This window comes from Ambystoma mexicanum, chromosome 8, assembly GCF_040938575.1.
Source record: "Ambystoma mexicanum isolate Mex_15411 chromosome 8, UKY_AmexF1_1, whole genome shotgun sequence".
Taxonomy (NCBI): Eukaryota; Metazoa; Chordata; class Amphibia; order Caudata; family Ambystomatidae; genus Ambystoma; species Ambystoma mexicanum.
Genome location: NC_090929.1, coordinates 1,029,856,746 through 1,029,876,977, shown reverse-complemented (window position 1 = coordinate 1,029,876,977; position 20,232 = coordinate 1,029,856,746). Strand labels below are relative to the sequence as shown.

Here is a 20,232-nt window from a genome sequence, read left to right as displayed (position 1 = left end):
TAAGGTTACACATCCGAGTAGCCTGCTTACTTACAGTTACTATCTGATATTTTAGCTCGTAATTCGATTCTAGATTGCGGGTGACGCCTTTGGTAAGGCACAATGAGTAACAGAAATTCTGGCGCGTGAACGTTATTCATTTACAACAAACCGAAAACAAGTGGATACATGCCTGCTAATCTTTCGCAGAGCCAAGAGAGGAAGAGTCAGGTTGTCAGGTAGCATCTTAATGTGTTCTCGGGCAGATGTTCGAGTCATAAAGTGAAAGTGTGTTGGTCAAGTTTAGGAGTCATGGGTGGGGAGGAAACATCATTTGGTTACTGTGTGCAGGCATATCTTTGTTAGATTCTTCTGTTCATGGAGCAGGTTCATATTCGTTTTTAAACCTCTTGTGTGTCTATTTGCTGTTAGGGATTTTAGGTGTTTATGGTTACCCTTGCAGATGCAAATGAGTAGAATATCAAGACTAGTTGCTTATTTTAAGAGAAAGAACATTTCAGGTAATTTCTATGGTTTGTGCCTTATTAAAAACTTTTGAATAGGTGAGAATTGTCTCTGTGCGCTGCTAAAATTCTTCTGAGCGGCACCCAGGAGGAAGCTGGGCAAGCGCACATACGCAATGCTTAGAGGGAACATTGCTCTGGTGGAGTGGGCTCTAGGGCAGCCAGGCAGCGGTCGGTTCGCCATCCGATAATAGTGCATGATGCAGCTAGAGGGCTTGAGATGGAAGCCTTGGACAAGACCTTCCCATGGTTCACAGGACCAATGTTGAAACAGCTGTGAAGTGTTTCAAAAACTTTTCGTGCACGCTACGTAGAACTTCAGGGCACAAGCAACGTCCAGTGAGTGCAAGGCCCCTTCAGTCAGTGACAAAGGTTTCAGGCAAAAAAAGGGCAAAATCCAAGGTTCGTTGAGGTGGAATTCTGACGGAACATTTGGCATGAAAGAGGGGTGCGTCCACAGCACTACCCTCGATTCGCGGAAACTCAGCTATGGCTGCTTGCAGCATAGGGCCTGTATCTCACCCACCCTCCTGGCGGAGGTGATGACCACCAGGAAAACCGTTTTTCATGAGAGGAGCGAAAGTGGCCTGATGCATAGGCTCGAAGGGGGCCGCATGAGCCTAGTCAGCACCACGTCGAGTTCCCACGCCGGGGCAGAAACCTTCACCGGCAGGAAAGAACGAATAAGTCCTTTGAGGAATTACTAGACCAGTCAATGAGTCCAGAGATAAGACCTTCCTGGAGACCTGGTAAAGCAGAATATGGCTGCCAGATGTACCTTGATCGAGGTGTGCAACAGTCTGGTTTGCCCAAGGATAGCAAATCTGGAAGAATCTGTGGTGCTGTGACCCTCAGAGGGGTAATCTTCTGCAACCAGCACCACGTAGCAAATCACTTTGTCGACGATGCCCTGGCGAGGACCTCCCTGCAGCTCACCAGCAACTCATATTGTATCAGGAGAGGCAATGGAGGAAACGCGTACAGAAACATTCCTTCCCAAGTGAAGGAGAATGCCTCCCACAGACTCCTCGGTTGGTGGAATCTGCTGTCAAAATTCTGGTATTTGTTGTTTGCCAATGTCGCAAACAGATCGTTCTGAGGCCTGCCCCACTTGGCGAAGATGTGGTCCACCTGGTCCTGCTGAAGTTCCCACTCGTGGCAGGAGCGCAACTCCTGCTGAGGGAATGGAATTCACTATGGTGTTCTTGACTCCTGCTAGGTGAAGTGGGACGAGGAACATCTCTTGTCCGACGGTCCAGCACCATAAATCCTGTGCTTCCCTGGAGAGCGCCGGGGATCGAGTGCCCCCTAGTTTCCCAATGTAGAGCATCATGGTGGTGTTATCCGTGAAGATCCTCACCACCTTGCCCTTCAGAGATGGAAGGAATAACTTGAACACTGCCCGTAGCTACAGGATGTTGATATGGCGATCCTTCTCCTCTGGCAGCCACAGGCCTCTGGCGTGCAGACGTCCGGTGTGGGCTCCCCAGCCATCCAGAGAAGCGTCCCTTGTGATGGTTTCCTGGAATGGAGGGTTCTCAAACCTCATGCCCCGGGCGATGTTGGAGCGGATGCCCGACCACCTTATCACCTGATGGGACTCATCACCCAGAGTGATATTGTCCGCAACGTTTCCAGACACTTGTACCCAGCGAGCATCCAGGAACTCTTGAAGAGGTTGCATCTCTAACCTGCAGAGCCGGATGAGGTAGAAGCAGAATGACATCGTGCCAAGCAATGACTTGATGGTCCGCACCGTGGCCATCTTCATCGACAACAGCCGCTGCACCTTCCCCTCAACAGCCACTGCGCACTCCTCTGAGGGTGATGCTAGGCAGGACACTGTATTGCGTCTGGCCCCCAGGAACAGCCCGTTCTGCGATGGTGTCAAGTAGGACTTTGGATAATTCATGGAGAATCCCAGATAGGTCAGCAGCTTGACAGCCGCCTCAGTGTGTCCGACGGACAACTCTTGTGAGCGGGCCCGGATGTGCCAGTCTTCGAGATAAGTGTAAACATGAATCCCCCGTAGGTGCAGATGGGCTGCCACCAGTGCCAGGCACTTCGTGAACACTCTGGGGGCCGACTTCAAGCCGAAGGGGAGCCTTAACTGGTAGCGCTGTCCCTGCACTACAAAGCGTAGAAACTTGTGGTGTTTTCTGTGGGGACGTGGAAGTCTTCATCCTCCTGGCCCAGCGACGTCAAGAAATCTCCTTCCAGTTGACCGAGCACATGCTGCAACGGGACCATCCTGAATTTCTTAGACTTGAGGTACTTGTTCAGACGTTGCAGGTCTAGAATGGGCCTCGAGGCCCAGTCTTTTCTTAACAAAAAGTATCTGGAATAGACTCTGCGAACCAGCTCTACTGCCCCTTTCCGTAGCATGGCCCCATATCTCCTCCAAGAGCTGAGGGATGTGCTGCTCCTGACAGGCCAGCGGAGGGATCCACGGACACCTGTGCTAAAATTCCAGGGTATGTCCTTGGGCAAGAGCGTCCAGCAGTCATCTCAGTGGTGATCTTCTCCCTCTCGCTGACTAACCTAGTCAGCTGGCCTATCACTGGGGTGCACGGGTAGGGGCCAGATGTCTTGGCCGGTTCAGGCTTGCTTCAGCATTGGCACCCTGTCCTGCTGGCGATGCTGCCCTTCTCCACTGTAGGCCTGGGAACAGCCTCTGTGGGCTTCCTGCGTCGTGGATCTGGAAGGCTGGCAGTACGAGGAGTTCCTTTCGAAAACGTGCCCGACTTTCCTCTGGAGGAGCGAAAGGAAGAGCAGTGCTGCTGGAGGGTGCCCAGGGAATGGGCTGTCTCCGTATCCGCATTGAAGGCCTATAGGGACTCGTCGATGACCTCCCCGAAAAGGTCATCTTCATCAAAAGGCATATGCAGTACCTTCCCTGTGTCGGCAATGTCCAGCACCACTGTGATGGCGTGATCCGATGCTACCTCTCCCTCCTGGATGAGGGCGATCCCCACCATCCTCTTGTCATCCAGGAGGAACTCAAAAATCTGACCGAGCTTGTACCACAGCTCCCATTCATACCCTGGTAGTATTGCCAATGCGTTTGCCGCCTTGATGGTGGACGCTGCAGTGTAAATCACTTTCCGCCCCATGGCGTCCATCTTCTTACCCTCGCTGTCTGGAGGGACTGAAGACGACGGGTTAGATGACTGTTTCCTCGCGGCCGCCGAAACCACCTAATCCGGCGGTGGTTGTGACATTAGGCACTTGGGTGCGGATTCTGGTACCCGGTACTTCTCCTATCCCGCCTGGCTGGAGCCGTGCAAGTGTTCTTCAAAAGGTCTAGGCCCTCCTCCCCCCACGTCGTCCAGGTGGGGCACCGCCATGATCATCTTCCTCTTGGCCTTGCGCCTCTGGTACAGGAAACCCTCCTTCCTGGTTTCTTCGGGCACAAGTTGGAAGAGCTCAGAGGCTCTGGCAATTATGGAATGGAACAACCCCACCTCGTCCGGTGGGGATGCCCTAGGCTGCGGGAACTCACTGCCCGCTCCGACGATATCATCGTCGTCGTCCGCCGTCGTCGTGGCGGTATCTGTGCCCATATCCAGTGTCAGGGTCTGCTGGGGGGGGGGGGAAAGAGAGAGAGGGGCCCCGATGTGGAGGTTGAAATGAGAGTGTCAAATGGTGCTTCCTCTTCTTCGTCTGCGGTTGGTCGGGGGCCTGGGTGTCCGTCGAACAGGCCCTTGTGGCATCCTCCTCTGGATCTCCAACACCAAGCTGTGGAGGGTTGATAGGATGTCCAGCGACACATCCCTCGGCGGAACTGGAGTGATCGGAACACTAGTTCTCACGTCGTCAGCTTCCACGCCCTTGTGGACCATGTGTAGGGACTCCAAGGCCTCATCATCGGTGGATGAATCCATGGCTTGGGCCACGGCATGGGACTGATCGGGGCCCCCCCCCTTTCCACCCTGAGGGGCTGGAACTGGGTTCTGAGACTGAACCCTTCTCCGGCGTGCCGGCAGACCATATCAAAGGCACCACAGCGGCCGCACGCCTCGGAGGGAGGGATACCGTCAGTACTGTGGGGGCTGCCTTCTCAGGCTCAACCCCCTTTGTAAGAGCAGCCGGCATCATATCCATCATCAAAGACTTCTCCTTTTCCGCGTGGGCCTTCTTGGGCAGCTCGGCCTTCTCCTCTGTCTGCAGCTTCTCAGGCTTCTCCCACAGTTTAGCTGGGTTGAACGACTCTACGAGGAAGGGCTCGACTGCCGGCTGGCAATGGAGGCAACAGGGGATGCCGATTGCGCCCCATCTACCGTGGTACCGTCTTCCGCTGCGATCCCAGTCTTGTGGTGCTTGGCAAGATGAGGCGCCCTGACAGGACTTAGGAAACCACTCCTCGGACCGACCGGCCTTGGGTGAGGCATGCCCCTGCTCAGAGCACGGGGCACAGTCCTTGGCGTTCATCCACGCCGCCAGTCTACTGTGCCTGTCCTTTGTCATCTTCTTGGGTGATGCAGGCAGTAGAGGCATTGCAGATGCTTGTCCTGCACAAACACATTTCGAAGCACGCACTTGGTGCAGGACATGAAGAGGGATCTTTCTTCCTTTTCCTCCGTCAGGGTCAGGTCAAGGGCCCACAGGCTATTTCGGAACAAAAATAGAACCTTTTTCTGTGAAAAACATGAAAAAACATAGAATTAGCTCACAGAGCAAACTCAAGGACTCCCAACACTGCAGTGTGCAGTAAAAATCTGAAGATTGCTCCCAGGAATTACCCAGAGGACAGTGATTGGTTTAGAGTAGAAATACAGTTTGTATGTGAAAGTGAAACTGTTGTTCTTTTTACCGAGGATTCCCAGCCTGATGAAGGGGAATATTCATGAGCATGTGAATCTATGCTCGATCCCATGCTGGAGAATTAGTGCTACCTGAATTTTCAAACACAGCAAGTGGGGAACTAGTATAAAAATATGCACAAGAATGGGCAGCACTGGGAGCAGTGTAACTGTTTAAAACCCATTTAGGGGTTTGCCCAACGCATGTAATCCCTGTGTTAGCACCACCAGCACCACAGACAGTACCCCATTAAGCCACAAGGAATGGCACACATACAAACCACGGTGGACCAATCAATGCACCAAGGGGTCATTATAAAGCAAGCCCACATAATAATCCAGTGTTGCCTGTTTTACGACTGGATGTTACTTATCGTTTTGTTTTAGATGACAGAATTTTGAATTCATATTGTAGGACTGAGGCAGTCCATAAATCAGCACAGCTCGGGACTCCTAGCCAATTTACACAGATGCAAATACAAAACAAACCTTGATCTAGGCAATAGATATTTTACACAACATTTGAGTATAGAAAGCCAGAAATATACCAAATTTACTTTTAAGGGAATGCATCTTCAGTTCACTGGAATAATGCAGGGGTTTAGGAATTTGCCCAGCACATTTTCAAGTAGAACACAGAGTTTGCTAGCAGACATTCCTAACTGTTGGCAATATGTACACGACAGTTACAGCATTCATGAGAATCTCAATGAACACTTGCAACAAGTAGATTAAGTCATTAACACATTGGCTGCAAAGAGTACCTGATTAACTTGAAGAAATGAATAGCTGATCGGGAGGTGACCTTCTTACATTTTACTCTTATAGAGGAGGACGACTTTCTCGAGAAGTGTGTCAGGATACGACCTAACGCACTTGGACAATTGCAGGCCATTTGAGGTCTTTTACATTTTGGCAGATCTTACATGTCCAATTTTGCCGAACTAGTGAAACCATTGTATGCTTTGATAAAACAAAATTTCAAAGCAGCACATTGATTGCAAGAGCATGCCCACATTTTGCACCATGTGTACTCATTGATGTCTCAAACTGGCCCTTTGTAAAACAGGAATGTTAAATGTTAAAAGGTATTTGTACCACGCACCGTCACCAACGTAATTGGTCCCCAGGCGGATCTGTAAACGATAAAGGTGGGATGGGTTAGTAAGGTGAAGAAGGGAGTAGGATAGTGAGAGGAGTGGTGTTCTGTTGGCAGCATCAACTCGGTATACACCGGGTGCTGAGCTTTGGTGCGGGTATCGGATCAGAGTCAGTCCGCTTGTGCTGTTGTTCCTGCTTGTGTGTTGTTGCAGTGTTGTGAAGTGCGTGCGGCTTGTTGTGTGAGAGATGGTTGTGCGAGTTTTTGAGTGAGATAAGTATGCAGAGTTTGAGCTTATATTGGTTAGTGGGTTACCTGACCTTTACCATGCTAACATTCACAGCTCTGTCCGAGTGCGGCACCCGTCGGCCTCCACATTCCCATCCAGACGCGGCTCAGGCCAACGCCCAGGGCTCCATCCAGGCGTGGTCGTGCTAGCACTCACACTCCCACCCAGACGCGGTGCAGGCCTGTGTCCAGAGACCCGTCCAGTTGTGGGCATGCCAACATTCACAACTCCATCTGAGTGCAGGCCAACGCCCAGGACTCCATCCAGGCGTGGTCGTGCTAGCACTCACACTCCCACCCAGACACGGTGCAGGTCAGTGTCCAGAGACCCGTCCAGTTGTGGGCATGCTAACATTCACAACTCCATCCGAGTGCCACACAGGCCGCCATGCACAACTCTAGGTTCTAGAATACAAAAAAAGATCTAGAAGTACATCTTTTCTTGGGAGATCATGCTTTCACATACTGTTTGTGACTTAGGGGAGACTAAACCAATTGCTTATAAGTCAAATGTGTTTAAAAATTGGTGACAAGGCAGGCGCACTGTTGCCAGTCAAGTTTTCCTGCATTAGCTTCTCCTCCAAACGCACCTTTTCATGACTGTATCAATCTTCAGGGAGGCTGTGTTTGTTTGCTTTTTCAGGTGTGTCTTCGTTTCCTTTTCAGGAGTGGCAAGTTAATTGGCTCTAAGGATTCTGGTACTTGTATTTTTCGCACTTAATTTTTCTTGCAGGTGGCTGGAAACAACTCTCTCCATAGCACAAATCTTCCCCTTGATGGGGGGAGGTGGGGAAAGCCATGGATGTGGCTCTCCATTGTAAGGCACAATGGCCCTGCTGCTGCTGCCTTTTGAGCCCGGGACTCCTGGAACAATGTTATAAGTCACATGTGTATTACACACCCGAGTTAAGAAGTACACCTGAGGAACTGATTCGCTCTTCAGTTCAGATTATTATTCAGAAAGAACGCCCGGTAGTGGCGAATAGAACTATACACATAAATACACCTTTAGTTCAACACGCTGCCACAAGAGCTAGCGTGTCCAACGCAAAAGCATTACACCCTAGGTGGATTCAATGATCAGCTTCTCAACATGCTCCAGATTTCAAATATCATTATAAAGCAGTATTGCAAAGAATGAGTGGTTTGACATGGACAATGGCCACAGCGCGAGACACCTGACTGCCTAAAATCCCAGTGTTGAGTATTTCCAAGTAATTTATTGTGATGGCTCTGCAACGTCAGCTTGTTGGAACACCCTCCCGGTATGCAGCTACATGTGCAGTCATAGTAGGGCATTTTTCACATGAACAAACATGTATTGTGAGGGCATCGTGGAGTAAGACACAGATAACAGATTCAAAGTCCAAAACAAACTTTTATGAACTTAAATGTCAGGATGGCAAAACTCCCATCTTGCCCTATACTATGGTGGGATTTGCCTACCAAACCAAAACTAAGATAAGTCAAAGTCAATAAGTTCAACTTAGGAATCTTGTTTATGTCCAAAACCCATACTTGCTCTCACAACTAATCTTATACAACGAGTAGGGATGTCAGTAACCAATACAATAGAGTTCAATATAAAGTGCAGAGCTTGGTTCAGCTTGTAGCATTCCTTCAGCTCCCTTCCCCAAGTAGTAACCAGGTCTTATAAAAAGTCTGAAGACTGCCTTGAGTTTCAAAGATATATAAAGTTCAGCAATAACATTTGGGGAAGGGAACCCACAGTTCCAAACACAATATCTGGAGGTTCTGTCCTCAAGAAAAAAAACTATTCCAACCTCAGGGATCCCTTCCCAAAGACAACATTTTGGTGATGTATTCATATGAGGGTGTTTCCCAAATTCTTTAATGTTCTTTGCCACTCTGAGGCCCTCAGTATATTGCTGGTCTTTGTATCACAAAAAGGTTTTAGCTTGAAAATGATAAATCATTTGAATTCACCTTTTTAAAGTTAATTTCCCAAAGATCTCTTCACTCTGAGAAATAATAAACATTGGATTTGCTGGCCTTGGCATTCTCTTTGTAGTTCATTCATTGGCCTCTTCATATTTATATACAATGCTTTTGTAGAAATAACATAGTTGAAAGTTGGTTGCAATGTGAATTTTCTTTCACTTCAGGAATTATCATCTGATGCATTTAAATTATCTTGAGAATGCTTCCCTTCTCTTGTTTTCTTCATAAGAAAAGGTTTTCCTTCAATGCGGTATTCAAAATGATGCAGTTTTTTTTTAATATGGATGTTCTCTACTGTGCGGCACCTCCATAATATGTAAAAGGTTTAAATATTAGTAACTTGGTTATGCCCATTCAATTCGTTAAGTATTCTAATTCTCATGGGCCTTTAAATTGTATTAAATCCCTAACAAAGTATTCAGTTGGTTTTCATGAGTTAACAAGTCTTTAATGTTTATTAGTTTATAAGAATTCTATTCTGAGACCTTCTACAACTAACTTTTAAATTCATGCGACCACTCGGTAACAAAGTATCCATACGCGCAGCATCAAATAGTTCCATACAAGGTTTCTTTCCATCTAGAAACTCACTGGTTGCTTTGATGCGTGTTCCTGCAGCGCAGACCTCCCAGCCTTCTATTCTTTGTTTCGGGGCTCCACCTCCTGCCCCTTTGCCACTCCTGGGTCGGCTTCTGGCCCCTGAAGAAAGAGCACCTTGCACAATGGAAAAAGGGGCATCCTTCCAGTATGGCTCCCCTTTCACGCTTCTGTTACTTCCACAGAGCCCCTGTTCGCGGGCCGCTCGTCCCCCATCCATAGGCGTTTTGCACACAATCAGCACCTCACTGTACCTCTTGGCCTCTCTGCTGCTGCAAATTCCCAGCCACTGCTCCTGTCACCAATCCCTCCCTTACATTAGTTATGTAGGGCTTTGTATACACCTGCATGCCTGTAACAGGTTGCAGGTGCAAGTTCACAATTTGTCCTGCCTGACCATCATTAAAGGGACATGCCTGATCTTTACTGCTCTTGCTGATCTTTACTGCTCTTGCAGGACTCTTGTTCATCCCAGTATCTAAGTGTTGAAAGCAACTAGTATTGACTGCTCTTAGTTGCTTCTTCCTCCTCTCAGTACTTTTTGTATTCATGTGTTAATGAGTCAGGGGAGTTGTTTTATAACAACTGCTGGCAACAACGCTGCTGAGGGAATCCCTCCCGGTGGAAGCTGCTGGGCCAGTCCTGATGCCACTCTCAAAGGAGGAGACTGGGTCCTGGAAAACATCCATGACAAGACTCGGTTTGGCCCTTTCTATAGACCGGCAGTGCAAGTAATCAGACTGAAAGGTTCTAGAACTGCTGTCCTGCCTGCAATACCATCCAACAGAGGCACCAGACAAGTTTCTATGGATCACATGAAACCTGCTGCAGATGGTTACCATGATGTTGCCATGCATTCATCCTCTTCCAGTTGAGGAGCCCGAGAAGAGATGGGGATCCGGCAGGTGATGATCTGGCATCCAAGATGAATATACCACACTTGACTACAACTCCATAATTTAGCGAAGTACTGCAACTGTGCCAATTTGGAAGCAGAAAGCCGTTTTGGTTTCTAAAATGATGAAAGAATTTTTTTGGACAGTCTTTCTGAAACGTTGTTACATAATACTGGCAGTATACTTCATTCTGATGTGGTTGAGCCTTGCTGTATTTCTCATATTACTGGCATTTTCTTTAGCAAGGTTTCCACTCCACCTCCAAGCAAAGAAGTTGTTCTAAAGCCTTTACGTTCTTCACACAGGAGCTTCAGGAGCCAGGAACTCCCACCCCAATACAAATTTCTCCTCCAACCATGGATCACGTGTGGATGCCATCATTTAAAACTTTCAATGGCCCATCCAAGCAGCTGCAAATTGACACTTATTCTGCGATTGATGATTCCAGACTGTTTGCACCCAGTAATCCTGTGTCCAGAATATATAGAGAACTGTTAAGAACTAGGCTCCAGATATTTGTGCAAAATGCGTTTGATGCCTTTGATAAAATTGAAGATCCATGAGATGGGGTCCCCGTTTGTGTTATGTACCATATTACAACGCCTTTTTATTGGTCAAATGTGACCCCCCATCCTGTGGCCCAAATACACTTTCTGCAAACACTGTTCAGTACCTTTCCAAACTGATAGTCCTGAATTCAAAGCACAGTTCCTATATATTTCACTGAAGCCACACCAAACAGGGGATTATAAATTAAGTTCCCTCCAGAGCAAGATAATGCACGACACATGTATGTTTCAGATTCAGTCATTTTTGACAGAGCATGCTTTTCAAACAGGACTGAACAAACATGGCAGAAAACTGTCCCTCTCTGGCCCACTTCAGCAAATATGGCAAATCAAAGGTGTTCGCAAGTTTGACATTTGTTTATTGGATAGTTATAAGGCGCTTATACAACAAGACAGTGTTTCAAAGTGCCACAAGGCAGAAGGGAAGGGAACAAGTGAGCAACTAAACAATGATATTTACAATGAATAAATAGAAGCTGACACTGGTCCTACTAGGCCTTGTGACATTCGTAACGTGCAAGTGCAGTGAAGGAAAGAGGAAGAAAAAAGGAGGGGAAGTGAGGTGGGGCTAAGTGCTATTAGGGTCTCCTATGGGAGGTAGTGTCAGAGGTGCTAGTTGGGGAGGAGGGGCAACAGGTAAGTACATGGGTGGAGACATGCAGGTGAAAGGGAGGTCTAACGCCCAACAGGGAAGTGCAGAGTGGAGGCAAACCACCGGATAGGCAGGTGTGGGTCCAGAGGGCAGTGCAGGGGAGACTGGTGGGGCGATTGGGCAGAGCGGCCAGGACCCTATTGGACTCTTATTAGACCAGGCCACCAATCTCAGCGACAGAGGGGATGGTTAGCACAAGAGGTGGGAGAAGGGAGGAAGAGAAGAATAAGGTTGAGTTGTTTGCGGAACTTAGGTGGTCTGGTGAGAGAGAGAGATCTGAGGAAAGATATCTGCTCCCAGCTCTCTGCTTGGAGAAGCGTTTTATCAGTAGAGAGTTGGAGCCAGAAGATCGAAGGGATCTGGAAGGGGAGCATTTAGTGAGATAGATAGTTGCAGGTAGCATGGTCCCAGGCCCCAGAGAGCCTTGTGGATGATGCAGAGGGTCTTGAATTTGATCCTTGCATCAACCGGGAGCCAGTGGGGAGATTTTAGAGCTGGAGAGATACGGTCCCAAGGCTTGAGGATTGCAGCCATATTCTAGATTAGTTGAAGAGGACGAAGCGAAGAAAGAGGCATATTGAGGATGAGGTTGTTACAATAGTCTAGCTTGGAGAGGACTAGAGCTCTAGAGACATTGAGCTTCTGGGGGGGGGGGTGGAGAGGGAGGTGAGGAAATGGAGAATGCCCCCAAGAAGGTGAAGTTGAAAGCCGGCCTTCTCGGCAAGATACAAGATGTGAGGAGGAGAGGGAGGAGTCGAAGAAGACATGGCATATAGATTCCTTATTTGAATTATATGCAGTTCTAGACCACTTGCAGTACTAACTTTAGCTTCTACCCGGAGTAGAAGAGGGAAGAAGGTGGGTTCTGGGGTGTGTCATATAGAGAAGAAATGGAACGCAATGGAACCAAGCATATTAGCTATGCATCAGGGCATCCTGTATTGTGGGTCGTTAAAGCAAATGACTGCAATAAAAGAAAAGCAGGAACCAGTGTGAGCCCATATCGGGCTTGGAATTCCCATAACACCTCCCTTACACAACCTATATCAGTAGGTAAGCTGTGCCAAGAAATGATTTCACAATCTCACCTGAATGAGGTGATACAATCTCTAGATAATTATATAAAAGAAAAGAATTGGACAACTTCCATGCAGACAGCTGCTGGTCTGATGCGCACACAGAGTGGGCGTGTTAGGAGATCAGCTACCTGCACCACATCTGCCTCTAGAATACCTTGTGAGGTGGGACAAGCATCAGTAACAGGTAGAATGTACACTTGGTGACGAGCAATAATGCAAATCCTGTAGACTGAAAGGGTGGCAGTGCAACAAGGATTCTATGCATCAGATTCCAATGATCAAGCGCCAGAGCAGGGCGCTAAGGGATGTCATTACAGATGTTGGAGGATTGGTTCAAAATGACCAATCATTAGAAGCAATCAAGAAGCCGCAGTAAGTTTTTCTGGAAACTCTTAGCAGAGGAGTCCCAGATTGGAATGCGATTTCATGGTCAGAACAGAAATGCCTTTAACTCGTCCAGGGTTGCAATACGCCAGGCAATGTCAGTCTCTACCTTTTTGTTGCTTAGTGTACTTACAAGAGGTTTTGTGGCATCATCTGCTTGGGTACCGGGATTGACGAATAGGATTTTGCATTGCGTTTTAAAATGTACCCCTTCAAACTACACAGTTTGTCAGGAACTATATTCCTGGGGTAATGTGCACTTTTTAAATAACACTTGGATTAGGGAGGACTATGTAGTACCTTATTTACATGCATGCGTTTCACCTTCAAGCCCTGAATAACACTGTACTCATTATGTAAATGCCAAGGTTCCACTTGCATAGTTTGTGCGCATGCCGCACACGTAAATTCCTGTAACACTGTATGCACACTCCATGTTACACCAATTGCATTTTCCACAGTCAAGTACATAGCTGGCTCTGATCTCATACAGTTCAATGAATTCTGTTTTAATGTTAAAATTGGGGTACCAACCCTGGTCACTGTGAATACACAAGTTAAATGTTGTAGATTTATTTTGAATCCAGCCAGGACATAGCAATTCAGATTCCTACCCTGGCCACGCATCAAGTTAAGACCCTTACAATTTCCAAAATTGAGCTTGTATTTGGCATGCCTACAAAAAATGTGTGCGGGATCATATCTTGAAGCACACACTGCAGCAGCCAAACAGATTGCAGCTCTCCTAGCTTCTGAAGATACAATGGAAGATGCCATGCACTCATCGACAGCTCACGGTTAAAGGGAATAAATCCTGTTTTCTCTGCGGTCACTATGTTTGCTACAAAAAACACAGCGAAAAGGACTGATCACGCGCAATGCGTTCATTTGAACACAGACTTATTCGCCAATTGGTCCCCTTTGTGGACTGCTGTTAATACCTGGACTTTCTCTCCCATGCTGCTTTAGACACTGAATCACGAATGCTTGCAACATGTAGCACCTTGAAGCAACCTGTTTTCGGTTCAGGGCTGTACTATGCAGGTACCTGTGGTATCAGCAATGAGCGCAATTTCAAAAGCATTTTAATGTTTTCATTAATCAGGAACAAGTCGACAGTGTCAGCCATTGCCCGATGCATGGTGGGGTTCAAGGAGGTGCTTCTCTCCCAGAACGCGGAGGCCAGAGTGTCAAATAACAATCGCATTGTGGCAAGATCGACTCTCCAAAATTCTGTACGAGCACAGAGACGTGTGTGGGATACAGAGATTCTTCACTCAAGTGTTCAACTTGATTTTATTGAAATCCCTCCAGCCGGCTAGGCTCACAATGGGATTGTGTCAGGTAAAAGCAAACTGGCCAGGGGACGAAAATGAGGATTATGTTCCGATGTCGCACGCAAACCCAACACAGCAGCAAGTGGCACAGATGGGGCCCCAGTCGCAAAGCCGGATTCAAGCCAGACGCAAGATGGCACCTACACCTGGTCCCCATGGAGCTGACAGATTCAAGACAGGTAATACAGGTAATGCAGGTAATGAATACTTCTGGTTCCAGGAATATATGGCATTACCAGTCGATGCCTATGTCCCTGCAGAAATCTTTGCAAATTCTGTTTACATCACCATTCTGCTTCTTGATGCCCATCAAGAGAAGTTTGGTAGCAAACCCTGAATTCGGAAAACCTGAAACACTGCTGAATCTGCCATTATTGGAATCCCAATCGGGCTCCAATGAACTAAACATTTACTGCATTATACCTCAAGGCCCAAGTCGGAGCACACGTCAATGTTATGTATTGGCTGACATCTACCCACAGTGATCTGTAGGTAACAGAGGGACTCACGTATTGGTCTACCTCAGAGATCAACAATTTAAACTTTGGACAATTTACACTAGCGGCCATAAGCTCAAAATAACACATTCTAAGGCTTGTTGGGCCAGAAAGACAGGAGACAATTTGCGCTGGATGTACATTTCTAATGGGTTCTCAGATACCCCACCTTCTTACCTCAAGACTATGTCCAGTAGTAGGAATTGGAATGCATTTGAATACCTTACATTAAATACATGCATTCATTTATGTGTTTTTCTTAGCCAGAACCACTGGTAGGAATTAATCTGAATGCTTCAAACTAGATGAATTTATTAATTTATGTTTATTCTTAGCACCTATATGTTCCTAGGCGCTCAGGTAAGCACTTATCTGTATATGCAGTAATTATTCATCACAATTGCTACAACGTGCATGCTTTATTTTGCCACAAACATAGGCTGCTTGTTTTGCAAATATAGCTCCTAAACGTTTCATTAAGGGACTCAAAGCGCTACAGATCTATGGTCCATCGCCAGCTGTCTTGAAGGGGTGAGAGTGACATGCATTAGCAACTCATAGCAATTAAGACAACCTGTACACTATTAGGATGGGGCAAACACTTAAATACACTTTGAAGGTGCATACGTGTGCCAAGTCTTCTCAGCAGCAGAGCGCCCCAAACTTGCAAAGCATTTGTACATTCTCCAGTTTAGCTAAGAAGAAGGAAATTATGCTTTTACAGCCAGATGTAAGAGCAGGATGTCGCCAGTTGACGAGGAACGTTTGCAATGAGCACTTTCCGAATGTACAAACCAGGGTTCCATAGTTTGCAATGAGAAGCGCTTGATAACAGTTAGAGGTTTCACCTTTTGACACAGAAATCCTTCTAACACAATTTACAGAAGAGCGTGATTCTGTAATGTTACATATTTCTACCTCTGATCGGGGAAGTGACAACTGTTCGAAAAAAGCGGATATGACAAATCCACACGTGCAGAGCAGCAATTTTACTGTTAATAAATATATGGCCCAGCACAACACAGACACACGAGAGGCCAGCAGACTTGCCTGCACCTGGAGGGAGTGGGGCTGGGGTGAAGAGAGTGACGCATAGCTCAGGGTCAGGGCGTATAGTAAAAATAATAAATAAAATAGCTAGGTCCAGCGAAGCAGATGCCTGTTGCTTCTAGTTCCTCTTTAAAAGTGAGTAACAAATGGATTCCGGAGCTGCCATAAAGCAGAATGAGGCGTGTAGTGCAGTGTAGTTTAGCAGGAGGTATGAGTGTCGCATGTTTTTAAACTAGACATTACTTGTTTCATCATTCGAATATTCAACATGCTTTTCACTTACACGATATCTTGTTCATAGGTTTGATAATTTATATCTGCTTTCACTCTAGCTTGTTTAATGAGAACCCTCAGAAGATAGACGATCAGATTAAATGATAACTCTTGTCAAATGTATATTTAAATGCAACAAGTCTGAATGTTATCTCTGAGAGAATCAAGAACCTAAAGTCACCGAGTATGTATGTTTAATTATGTGCATAACACCTTAGCCTAGGCCTGCCTGTCCTTAAGCGCTGGGACAAGGCCTAGAGCATTTTAGACATGATGGACAGATGACCAGGGATCAACTGTCACAGCCTCGCAAGAGGTGGAGATAAGAGGCTAGTGGTCACACCTAAATAACAGGCAATCACATTATATTTAGTCAGTTGCATTACCAATGAACATCTTAAAGGAGCATGTACCAACCTTGGAAAGGCATGGCTTTGCAGCATACTTTGAGACATGTACAATAGACCACCGTTTCTAGTTGATTTTTCCATTACATGGAATAAGGCCTTATCTGGTACCTGGTGCTCATGTGATCACCTTTACGGCACTCATGGAGCAAAACATGCGTAACATCGCTGGGCGTACTTGTGACTCGGACCGAGGCAAACGCCATACTCGCACAGGCTTGTGGGTCTTTATGTGCATGCAACCAATTATTTCTTTCTGTGCCACTTTCCCAAACATGGATGCGCGCACCACGTCATTCCTCAGTTATGGCTGCAGTTTTGCCCTGTCCGTGGCTCATGTATATCTGCAGCGCAACAGAAATAAAATGCGGTGTGTCCCGACATATTCTTAGCATGCAAGGCCACAACAGGCAGAATATCTGTATACAGTAGGCTACACTTCGCATATTATGGCAACGCTTGGGAACGTGGGGCTGCATGAAGCAATTCGGTGAATTGATGTCCGAATTCTTTACAAGATTAAAGAAAATACTATGGAGCCTGGTGGGAGTCATCAAAAAGGGTATGGAGGTGCTGCATTTTTTACGGTTTTCATTTTTGTTTAACCCCGAAAAATATTCAAGTGTCACCATTTAGTTCCACACTAGGGAGGAGGGCAGGCAACGCGTAAATCTATTTAAATGCACAAGCTCGAGAACTTTTGTTACAGGTAAGTAACCTTTCTATCACCAGCAATAGATCCTTCATAGAGTCACACGTATGATTCAGCATGTCGCTGCCTTCTTGAATGCTTGAACAGGAGCAGTTGCTATGGTTTCAGCAGTAGCTGCGTTCTCTTCAATGAAATGAGCATACAATGGATTCCAGCAACATGTCTGATTCTAGGTAGTAAAAGATTACAACACTATTTCCATCTGGCTGCAACCAGTTTGGAAAGCAAAACCATTTGCCAACTGACGCAAGGCCACCTCAGCTGGTGACTACAGATTCTGAAAGAAAGCAGGTAGAGAAACTGCATATCATATGGAAATCATATGGACCTTAATACCAAAGATTGGATAGTTTAGGAGCTCATCCTGGTGGATCAGTAGCTCCGGGAATAAGGATGGCCCTTTGTGCTTTTACCTTTAGCTCATATGTCGATTCTTACAAAAGAGTGGTGCAATATACGTTTATGAAGGATGTACATGCACAGTAAAGTTGGGTTTTGCTGAGAATGTATGGGATGTAACCCTTTCATAGCACACCAAAAAGAACAGCAAAATGTCCGTTCAAGTCAATTGTATTGAGGGGACCGGTTATGCCTGGGAATCTGCATGAAAGGTTAATGTCCAAATACCACATTTCTAGACCTTGCCAGCCACAGAAAAGAGAACAAGGATAGTGATGTGTAATTAAGAATTACTACATTCTGCCTGGATAGCCATCAGCGATGGCACTGCCATTTCATGAGGCATGATAAACAACCTGGTGCCCTCCTCGAGAGTGTCAACCTTTTGGCTGACTGGATTAGGGAACAGGGGAAAGTATGATGAAATTACCCTTACCAAGGACCTTAAGCAAAACTCACGTAAAAGTCCAATGGCTGAAACGTCACACCAGTTTGGAGCATTTTGCAGCATTGTGATTGATGACTGACCCACAGCACGAAGATGAAAATCTAGCAACTACTTCATAACTTTAGAAAGGCCCCATCATTCTTTCTTTACACTCTTTCTATATCAAATATGTCATTTGTTATAGAATAGAATTATAGAATACAATCATCTGTTCCCATCAGCCTGAAAAACAGCAATATCCACGAGAGCAACAGCAAAGATCAGAGAAAAACTAGACTGCAGTGTCTTATTCCACAGACCTGTCAAAGAAATGAATACCAAACTCGGAAAAGTTCACAACTATGCCGCCAAAAGACTGCAGAGGCTTGCTTTTAAAACATGGATTACCTTTCACTTATTACAAAAGTCATTCAAAAATAAATTGCAACTAATTATTTAAGACCAACTACTTCTTCACCGCCAACACTTGTCTACACGTCAACACCCAGATACGCCAGCAAATGCCCAGATCCATGGCAAGGCGCTCACTTTCTGGAACAAAGCACAAACCAGTAAAAAAAAGCGCTTCCTCAAACTGGGAAAGCAATCCAATCAAGCCTACATAAAACCGACTGCAGGGTCAAAAAGTCTCCCGGAAAGGACCACAACACTGCTAAAGCCACAGGCTGGCAGCAACCATCAAAGTCTTTGACTGCAGCTTTAGTACTAAACATGTGCTTAGAGCGTGGCAACATTGAGCACTACATCACAGAGTGAGCTTCCTTTCATAATTAAAGCTCTAGCCCACAGAGGGAGCTGAACCTCAGGCAATGGCAATGGTTCACCCTTTACAGAACAGCTTGCAGTGGGGGCCTCACACCAATTCTTTCGTCAAAGAAGCCCCTAAAGCGTCAGCGGTTCTTCTGGCTTTGGCATGCACCTCCAGAAAGAAAATGTGAACAATGGCCTTTCCACTAGTCACCAGAGAAACGTGCTTAAATCCTACTTTGTTGGCTTCCTATAGCCAACGCATTCACCTGCCTAGGTTGTCTCCAAAGTCTGACAGTGGGACTGGGTAGACGGCCCACATGGCCCACTAAAAGATTGGCATCAAACACGTGGACACATTCTCTTGATATCCAATCGCTGCTACCCCACCTCCCTGCCTCAGCCAATCAGCATTCACTACCAGAAAAGAGCCCTGTACCTGTGTTTTTTCGAACACATTGGCCTTCAAAAGAAGCCAGTTCCAGGAGGAAAGTACCATGTTGCTGCTCTCCCCGGACCTTGCCCGCCTCCCCGTTCCTAATTCCTACTGCAATTCACATCACAGGCAGGGAGGCAGTCAAGACTGGTGAAGGGCCTATGGCGAGTCTTCTTTATACTGCAGCCAATATCCTGTTAGAACGTGGGCAGGTGTGGAAATTACTACATAGCCATGCAATTACAGGCTTGCTGTGGTCTCAATTCTATCATGGAAAAATAAGACCGACTTCAAATCAGTCTCAATGCAATGGAACACCAAGTAGTCTAGCAAGGGATGGATGTGGCATGCTGCGGATAGGAAAACAAAGTGTGTGCATGGTCCAACACCTGCCGCGCCCAAATCTCTTTAGCAATGGCTTTGTCTCCTTTGGGCGCTACTTTCAGCACAACACACAAGCTAAACAGGGATGTCATTTAGTGGTAGCCAGAGGCCGCAACTGCAACGCCCGAGTTCTCCCTTGCAACCCCTAAGAAAACTTCTTTTAAAATGTTTTTTAATTCAAGGTTCTGGGCTGTGGCCAGCGCCATGTGGCTCTTTGCTTATGTAACGGCTGGCTTTCTTGTTCAGATAGATATATATATATAGATAGATAGAACAGGGGTTCCACAAGTCTAACACTTTCCGCACTGACCCTAAATAAGAAATAATAGGAATACCAAATAATTTGTCTTTCTGGAATTCTATACAATAATTGCTAGACTCATTAAAGGTTTATTCCAGGCACACTTCAGGGGGTGAGTCACTGATTTAGTCTGTTAACACCAACTCAGCATTTCATCCTTCTGAGGTCGATAAATGAGTATCAACACAGGTTGGGTGATATTGTACGTATATTTGTTCTATATAAAGCACTTAAGTGCTATATAATAACACATTATAAATTTGGCCTTGGACGTCTGCTTGCATTCACAGCAATTTGGTAATATTGGGATCCATTCTTTTTTTAAATGTATATCACATTATAGTGATCTCATAACTATTTTTCGTAGTGTACTTCGGAACAATGCTATGTCATGCCACTTCCTGTTTTGT

At 46.3% G+C, this 20,232-nt stretch overlaps 1 protein-coding gene across 4 annotated transcripts in view; it reads right to left on the bottom strand.

Annotated features, from left to right (window-relative positions):
* SAMD8 (sterile alpha motif domain containing 8) overlaps positions 1-20,232 on the bottom strand; it is a 477,816-nt gene that overhangs the window by 98,073 nt on the left and 359,511 nt on the right. The window lies entirely within an intron of this gene.